Here is a 7,783-nt window from a genome sequence, read left to right on the forward strand (position 1 = left end):
ATATGTATACAAACGTATCCCCGTATCCGTGTTTTTGGAAAATCGACGTATCGGCGTATCGTGGTATCCATATCCGTATCCGTATCGCCGTATCCAGGCAACCTAGGGCTTCGGGTGCCGCCACGCCATCCTCTACTTCTGTTTTAATTTGACTCTCTGAATGACGTGATTTAACAGCAGCATCACCTCTGAACGTTCAAGCGCAATACACAAGAATGCTTGTACTTGCAGGTCGTCAAGTTAGGAGTGCAGTGGTAGTGCTCCGGAAATGACTGGCCAAGCACATTGGAATTTAGAAACCCGGATGTAAATCGAGTGGGATGCAAATTGCAATGCCACCATGTTTCAAACCAGAACAGAGAAGGTGATGGTAGCAATATTATTTGTCCCCAATACCCAAGAAGGATGCCATGGTCCCGACCACTATCAGCCACTGTTAACTTCAACATGCCAATATGTAGTGATGTGATTGATACTTTGCCAATAGCCAGTATAAAATTTTCAGGGCTAAACTCTAGAATACCAGGGTCCCACTGACATCTAGCTGCAACCTTTTGAAGCTCTAAAACAACCATCTGCAGGTGCTTCTCAGCGTAATTGGTCAAAACGTTGCTGTGTCTAGTCTTCCTGGAAACTAACTAATATGGGCACGGAGGCCTATGTGGAGCCCAATTTCAGGACTCCACCAACCTAGGTGGTACGCCATCGAGGATTCAGGAGTGACATACTAGGACGACCTACGCCATGTAATAATTAAGTCTAAGGTTGTGTCATTCATTCTATGTTAGAAAATAATGTAGCCAGGTCATGCTGTGGGCCATCTAGGGTTTTAATAGAGTCTGTTTGACTTGGGCCTGTCCAAGTCGAACTAGGTTAGGCCCAATAAGGGGGCCGGCCGGCCAGCTCTCCCTCTCATATAAGGAGATGGCACGGCTAGGGTTTAGGGGAGAACAAGTTTAGCCTAAAGATTAGGATTTCCCTATAGCGTGTAATCACGTGTATCATCCCTCCGGGGGTACGGCGCTGCCGTTTCTATTATATCCGCTGCGAAGGTTCTTGTGTTCATCAAGGATTGTCTAGCTCTTGGTTTGAGGTGTATCGTTCATCGATTCGTTGCTTGCTGGATTCGTTCCCTCTTCTCCAGGCTGCGTTCATCGCGTTGTTGGGAGGATTCTCTACCCCAGGTTCTCGCTGTGAAAGATCGGGCAACAACTAAGGAGGATCCAGTGGGTCGCTCCCTTATCATGTGGTATCAGAGCGACCCACTGGATCCTCCTTAGTTGTTGCCCGATCTTTCACAGCGAGAACCTAGGGTAGAGAATCCTCCCAACAACGCGATGAACGCAGCCTGGAGAAGAGGGAACGAATCCAGCAAGCAAAGAATCGATGAACGATACGCCTCAAACCAAGAGCTAGACAATCCTTGATGAACACAAGAACCTTCGCAGCGGATATAATAGAAACGGCAGCGCCGTACCTCCGGAAGGATGATACACGTGATTACACGCTATTGGGAAACCCTAATCTTTAGGCTAAACTTGTTCTCCCCTAAACCCTAGCCGTGCCATCTCCTTATATGAGAGGGAGAGCTGGCCGGTCGGCCCCCTTATTGGGCCTAACCTAGTTCGACTTGGACAGGCCCAAGTCAAACAGACTCTATTAAAACCCTAGATGGCCCACAGCATGACCTGGCTACATTATTTCCTAACATAGAATGAATGACACAACCTTAGACTTAATTATTACATGGCGTAGGTCGTCCTAGCGTGTCACTCCTGAATCCTCGATGGCGTACCACCTAGGTTGGTGGAGTCCTGAAATTGGGCTCCACATAGGCCTCCGTGCCCATATCACTAACACAGGGAATAAATTGAACATTAAGACATTTTTATGTAGTTTTATCACCACACTTCCTCTGCTTTGGCTCTGCCACGGATACAACCATGGTTCAGGTGCACTGTATTGTGGCGGCCACAGTGGTTGGGATATCTTTATTTGTAGAATGTTGATACAATTTATTCTTGTTCTTTGATGCTTTCATTTTCGATACTTCCCTTGCACAAAAATATGTATTTCCTCCAGCACTATATTGCAGGGCTCCTGATATTGATTTATCCGCATTGGAGACCTTGTTCTCCACTGTCGTTGCAATCAATGCAAATGAGAAATAAGAAGCAAAGACATGCCTCAAGCCTCCAGTTGCTTACCTCCGACAACTACGGATCCTCACGTCGTCTACGACCCCGCTCCGACCTCTAGTACCATGGCTGCTCCAGCCCGACGCCTACGACCACCTCCAGGTTCCCCCGTCGACCATGTCCTCAATCCCCATCCTCAAGGTCGTCACGGAACTTGGCCGCTGCTAGGCCGAGTGGCTGCCGTTGTAGATCACGGTGTTCCCAATTAGTTTGGTTAGTCCTGACCTCCTGTTCTATTTCATACGGCTGGTAGCACGACGACACTAGTATAGATTCTGTAATTTGTACTCTACCATGGTGTTCTTAAGCTTCATCATCCATGCATAGGCCACCGCTAGTCTGAGAGCATTGGGAGCAGAGAAGTCTGAGCAGATTTTGCAAGCGGTAAGTGCTCTTCCACCACTCCGGATGTCATTATTGTCTGCATTGCACACTACTAGAATATAGTATTATTGTTTCAGTGAGGATTTTATTTAGTACCATGATTAATCATTTAATACTGGATGCTACTGAATTCACAAATCTGCAGGTTAGGGATCTTCTTCGTGAAAAGAGTTCATTTAAAAACCAACCAGACTGGGTTACAGTTCTTGATGGATCTCAGGAAGGTGCATATGAATGGGTAAGATGCTGGCCATGTTTATCCATAAATTCTCTCAACTATTACTTCGCCCCCTGATTCTTAGAAATTCCTGTCAATATTCCATGTCTATCTAAGGTTCAATATGAAAAAAATAGTATCAATGCGCATTTTCAATTTTTTTAGAAGACTACATTCCAGGTTTTTTTTATTATCAACTGATATACGCCAGTTTAGATCTCAAATTTTATGTAACCAGAGCTCAAGGTGACCACTAACGAGGCATAGTATGAGGTCGTGTCATCTCCTGATATACAACACTTATACACCTTTACAGTATTTAGGAATTGTTCATAAGCTGTGCTGCTTTGTTCAGTTTATAGTGCAGGGATACATAACATGTATCACTCATTTTCTATTCCCTATCCTTGTAGGTTACCATTAATTATCGGTTGCGGAATTTGGGAAAGACCTACGCAGACACTGTTGGTGTGGTTGATCTTGGCGGTGGATCCGTCCAAATGGCATAAGCTATCGCAGAGAAGGATGCCGCAAAGGCTCCTAAACCAGCAGATGGTGAAGATGCATATGTGAAGAAGCTCTTCCTTAAGGTAACGACATATTATCTTTATGTCCACAGGTTAGTACTGTAACTTTTAATAGCTTTTCGCTGTTTCTATTGTCTGGCCAAAATATTGTCAGGGTAAATTTTGAACCATCTGCTTTTTTTATTTGAATGGGAACCCTCTGCTGATGTTAAGCATAGATCAAAGTAAAAAAATTCAGAACCTATTTTAAGAACCTGTTGGTGGTGCAATCTCTTGTTTATGTCTAGTCGGATTCATGATTCATATAAACTACTTAAAGGAAAAGTTTGTTATTCTGGATGAAGCTACCATGTACTGCTAAAAGTATAACACAATTCCTATTGTATTGGATGTGTGAGAAACTTCAGAACAACTCAAGTTAAAATGCAATTAGACGTGTAAACGTCCTCCATAAAGAGCAGGCAGGTCATCTTCACAAAAGCTTAACTGCATTCTAGTAACTGTATTTCAAGGCTACTGCATTTTGGACAGAAGATATTTTGCTGTCATTTAAGCAACATTTAATCTGACATAAAGTCATGCATCCAGTTGTCATTTGGTATCTTGGTTGTTCACCGCTACTTGTGATCTAAAGTTTTGTTAAGTTAGTCCACGTCCTGCAGTTTAATTTCTGTAATTAGTGTGCTATCAAACGTGTTCGGTGTTTGGAACCAAATTGCTGGACATGAGAAGTAGTCTGGTTTCTCCTAGTACTAGTACTAGTAGGCCTATTTTTTTTGTTCGAGGCTAGCACTAGCAAATGTGAAGTCTGGTTGCCTGAATGGAACAAGTAATTGAACTGTAAACTTATTGGCAACTTTTATCCATGGATTTAAGATGTGGAGAAATGCTTTAGTCAGCTAACTGCCGGAACAAATGATGTGTTATTGTGCTTTACATTTCACACTATAACATCTCAATATCTTACTAGATGCAAGGTATGGCTGATAGTATATAATAGCAATGCTCTGAAAATACACTATAAAAACACGTGCATATATGAAATATGCTGCAGTACATGGATTTATTTTTCGAAGTTTATGCGTGTGTCTTGTGAAAATGCACTCAAGATAGAAACAGAGAATCATTTATTATGTTTCCAGAGCTACATATTCTATTTCCAGTAACATTAAAAATCTGTCGGTTCTCACTTTCATATGGAAACTATTGCAATGCTGACGGAGTGTCTGCTTATGGTGAAAAATGACTATTTATTCAAAGGAACTGAATCAAGTTTTTACAGATGCGGGAGATTCCTTGAGGAGTTGATGCACAAGGTCTTCTACAGAGCGAAAAGAAGAGTATACGATGACCTACAGGCCTACAGAACTCATTTTGGGATTCTTCGACAAACTTGGTGGGCTATGTAGCTGTGTTCCTTTTTTTTCACCTATTCTCGTGTCTTGCAGTATACATATATTACAAGGATTTTGAAATTATCGTAGCATTTTCCAGAGAATCTAGGGAACTGCACTAGCTTTGAGATTTTGTATACAAAAGATTTTATAAGGTTTTACTGATATGTTGGTGCTCATTTGTCAAGTTTTTCTTGTTAGAACTTTATTTATGGAATACAGAGACATTCCGTATAACTAATCTCTAGAGAAATAGCTTACAACATTGGTCTCCTTCAAGTAGTCACATTGGATATACCTTATAAAATCCTCTGTATTCTAGCTTATTTGTATTATGAAAATACAGATGTTCTATTGACGTTCAGACTTATTCTTGATGTTTTCATTGTTTAGTATGTCAATTCAATGGGGCTCATTGTCCCTCACCAAACATATAGCCACTGCTACTAGTAGTCAGTTTTTCTTTGTGAGCCAGGAATGAAAACTGACCGGAGACCGAGAGATGCATTGCCAAAACACCATGCCGCTTCTCATCCTCTCCCGATGTTGGTAGTATGGAAGCTAAAGACTAGATATATGTTTCAGTGGATGAGTGCATCATTATACATGTAGCTGCCTTTGGTACTTGTTGGGCTGCGTGTAAATTTGCCAAGTTTGCAGATCAGTTGAGATTGTTGAAAGATATGATTGTACAGTACATGTATAAAAGTAATTTTAAAATGGAAAACTTTGCTATTGGTTTCTCTTAGAAAAATACTCATGATCAAATGGACAAGCTCTCAGATTGTACTAAACAGTATTATATGTCTGTAGTTTAGGCTTTCCTCTGCACAGGTTCTTTTTTTTTTTTAGTTCATATATGCCAACCTCCAGTTCTTGTTCTGGTACAACTTTCAGACGAAATGGTTCCACTATGGTTTACTCTATTACCATTTTATCTTCTGATATAGGGGATCCCAGAGCAAGCACAGTCCCTGCTGCAGCCCAAGAACATCCTGCAAGTGGCAACCCAGCTGATCCGGTCCAGTCTCCGTAGTCTCAAGCTGCAATTTCTCCATCAGGACAAAATTGCTAATCCGTTGAACTTGTTCACTCAGGTTCTCTCTCTTCTCCCTCCCTTAATACCTCTCTCTGTGGCATGGTATAGTCTTTAAATTATGTCCAATTTGATCCGCAGATCCTTCCGAATGCTTCTGCAAACGATGCTTTTGGAAATCTTGATGTTTTGGAAAAGAATTCGCAGTTCGAATTTGTATGAACTTTTGCACAGTTACAGTTCTACCACCCTGACAGTATAAAACTAGGTGTTCTCAGTTTATGAAACCGACGTGTCATAACTCCCAGATAACTTTTAAGGAGTATCATTCTACACCTTCCTGCAAAACCGCATGCCCCTGTTTCTAAAGTTTCATGCTGCAAGTGATTGGAATTTCCCAGTCTTAATATTTTCCTAATATATCTACTTCCTTGATATAAGAAACATAACTACTTCTGTGTTTATTCTGTTTATTCTAGATCTGATGGTAGGGTGCTGATATTGGAGGAACAAGCAAGCGAATCGGGAACAAATGGGGAAAATTGAGAACCCTGTTGGTCAGACAAGTAAGATGGAAACCAGTTAGATGAACCATGTTAGATGAACCTTGTTGCGTATTTTATCTAATGGTTTCAAACCATGTTGTTCATGATGTGGAGATGAACATTGTTGGTCATGGAAGTTAGATGCCTGGATTGTGAATCCTTGAATGTTTCAAAATGTTGGTTTCAAACCTAGATTGCTTGGAAATATTGGTTTTAAACATTGCTTGACTTCTTGAGTGTGATGTATGCTTGATTGTAGATTGCTTGAATGTTTGTAGGCAGTATAGCAACCTTAAAAATGCCTAAGAAAATAATTAGCGGCACCATAATTAAAAGCCTGAAAAAGTAATTGTAGGTATCCTTTAAAAGTGCCGGCAAAAAGTTTAGACGGTATCTCTTGAAAAGTGCTAGTAAAAAGATTTTGTGACAGGCAAATAGATTATATGGTATTTTTGAAAAGTGCCGGCAAAAAGATTCAGTGACATCTTTCAAAAGTGCCGGCAATACTAACTAGCGGTATTTCTGGAAGTGTCTTAAAATATAACTAACGACACTTTTCTAAAAATGCCGGCAAAGGCCTACTCGACTGGATCAAATACAACACTCTTTTTTCTACCTCGAAAAACCATTGCCAGCACTTTTGGTACAATTACAGGCATTTTTAGATGCCGGCAATCTAGATACCTGACGTAGTGAGGAGCAGTCGGCGGTGTTGGTTGTCGCCCTGGGAAGGAGCTGTAGGAGCATGAGCTGACCTAATGACGTGGGCAGACCTGACCGTCCGGTACACACGAACACGACGGCCGGGGCAAGGGTCTACAACGAGTTGGTTCGGTCCGGTTGCAAGGACTATGTCACCTTCAACTGCAGACACGCGGACATGGACGACGACGGAGGGGCTCACTTCAGGTCGATGCAGGCCGAGCACGGCGTCGCGCCCGGGCCGGACCAATACATGAGGCCATGAACCTACGGCTCAGCCGGAGCACGAGGAGGCTGAACGCCATGGCGTGGAAGGCGATGCTCGGCACATGTTAGTCGCATCGGAACGCGGAGCTCCTTCACCATGCGGCCGGGATGGTGTGGAGGCTGGACTCGACGGACGCTGTGCCGTACGTCATGCTGTCGAGGCTGTATCTGCGTGCTAGGAGGTGCAGCAGACAGCCATGCCGATGATTGGCAAGGCGTACATGAGGGATGCTAACTGCTTCGATCACAGATATATTTCAGTGCAGGCATGTCCAAGATCCTCGCGGGGCTGCACGATAGGAGCCTGCAGCCAGGAATTTTGGGAGCAAAACTGCTATACAAGGAGCTGCTTAGGATCGCATTCCTCTGGATCTCCCACGGCCAACGCTCCAGCCTAGTCGGGCCGAACGGCACGAGCAAGTCCACCTTACTGGTCGCCATGGACGTAAAGGTCGGTGTCCTCAGTGCCGAGTAGACAAGCCTCGACGCCGCATCCGCTTTCCACGACGACCA

The 7,783-nt window shown here is 43.0% G+C and overlaps 1 long non-coding RNA gene across 4 annotated transcripts; it reads left to right on the forward strand.

The window, feature by feature from the left end:
• The first annotated feature begins 2,116 nt into the window (after positions 1-2,116).
• LOC127296949 (uncharacterized) lies at positions 2,117-6,559 on the forward strand. 4 transcript variants are annotated; one of them, XR_011743971.1, is made up of 6 exons: positions 2,139-2,582; positions 2,728-2,820; positions 3,213-3,418; positions 4,609-4,722; positions 5,671-5,817; positions 6,236-6,559. It is a non-coding gene; the product is annotated as an uncharacterized lncRNA (long non-coding RNA). The 4 variants fall into 4 exon arrangements; XR_011743969.1 differs by having other exon boundaries at positions 2,117-2,582; positions 4,609-5,817; XR_011743970.1 differs by lacking the exon at positions 6,236-6,559 and adding an exon at positions 5,898-6,225 and having other exon boundaries at positions 2,117-2,582; positions 4,609-5,817.
• Positions 6,560-7,783: the final 1,224 nt, after the last annotated feature.

This window comes from Lolium perenne, chromosome 4, assembly GCF_019359855.2.
Source record: "Lolium perenne isolate Kyuss_39 chromosome 4, Kyuss_2.0, whole genome shotgun sequence".
Lineage (NCBI taxonomy): Eukaryota > Viridiplantae > Streptophyta > Magnoliopsida > Poales > Poaceae > Lolium > Lolium perenne.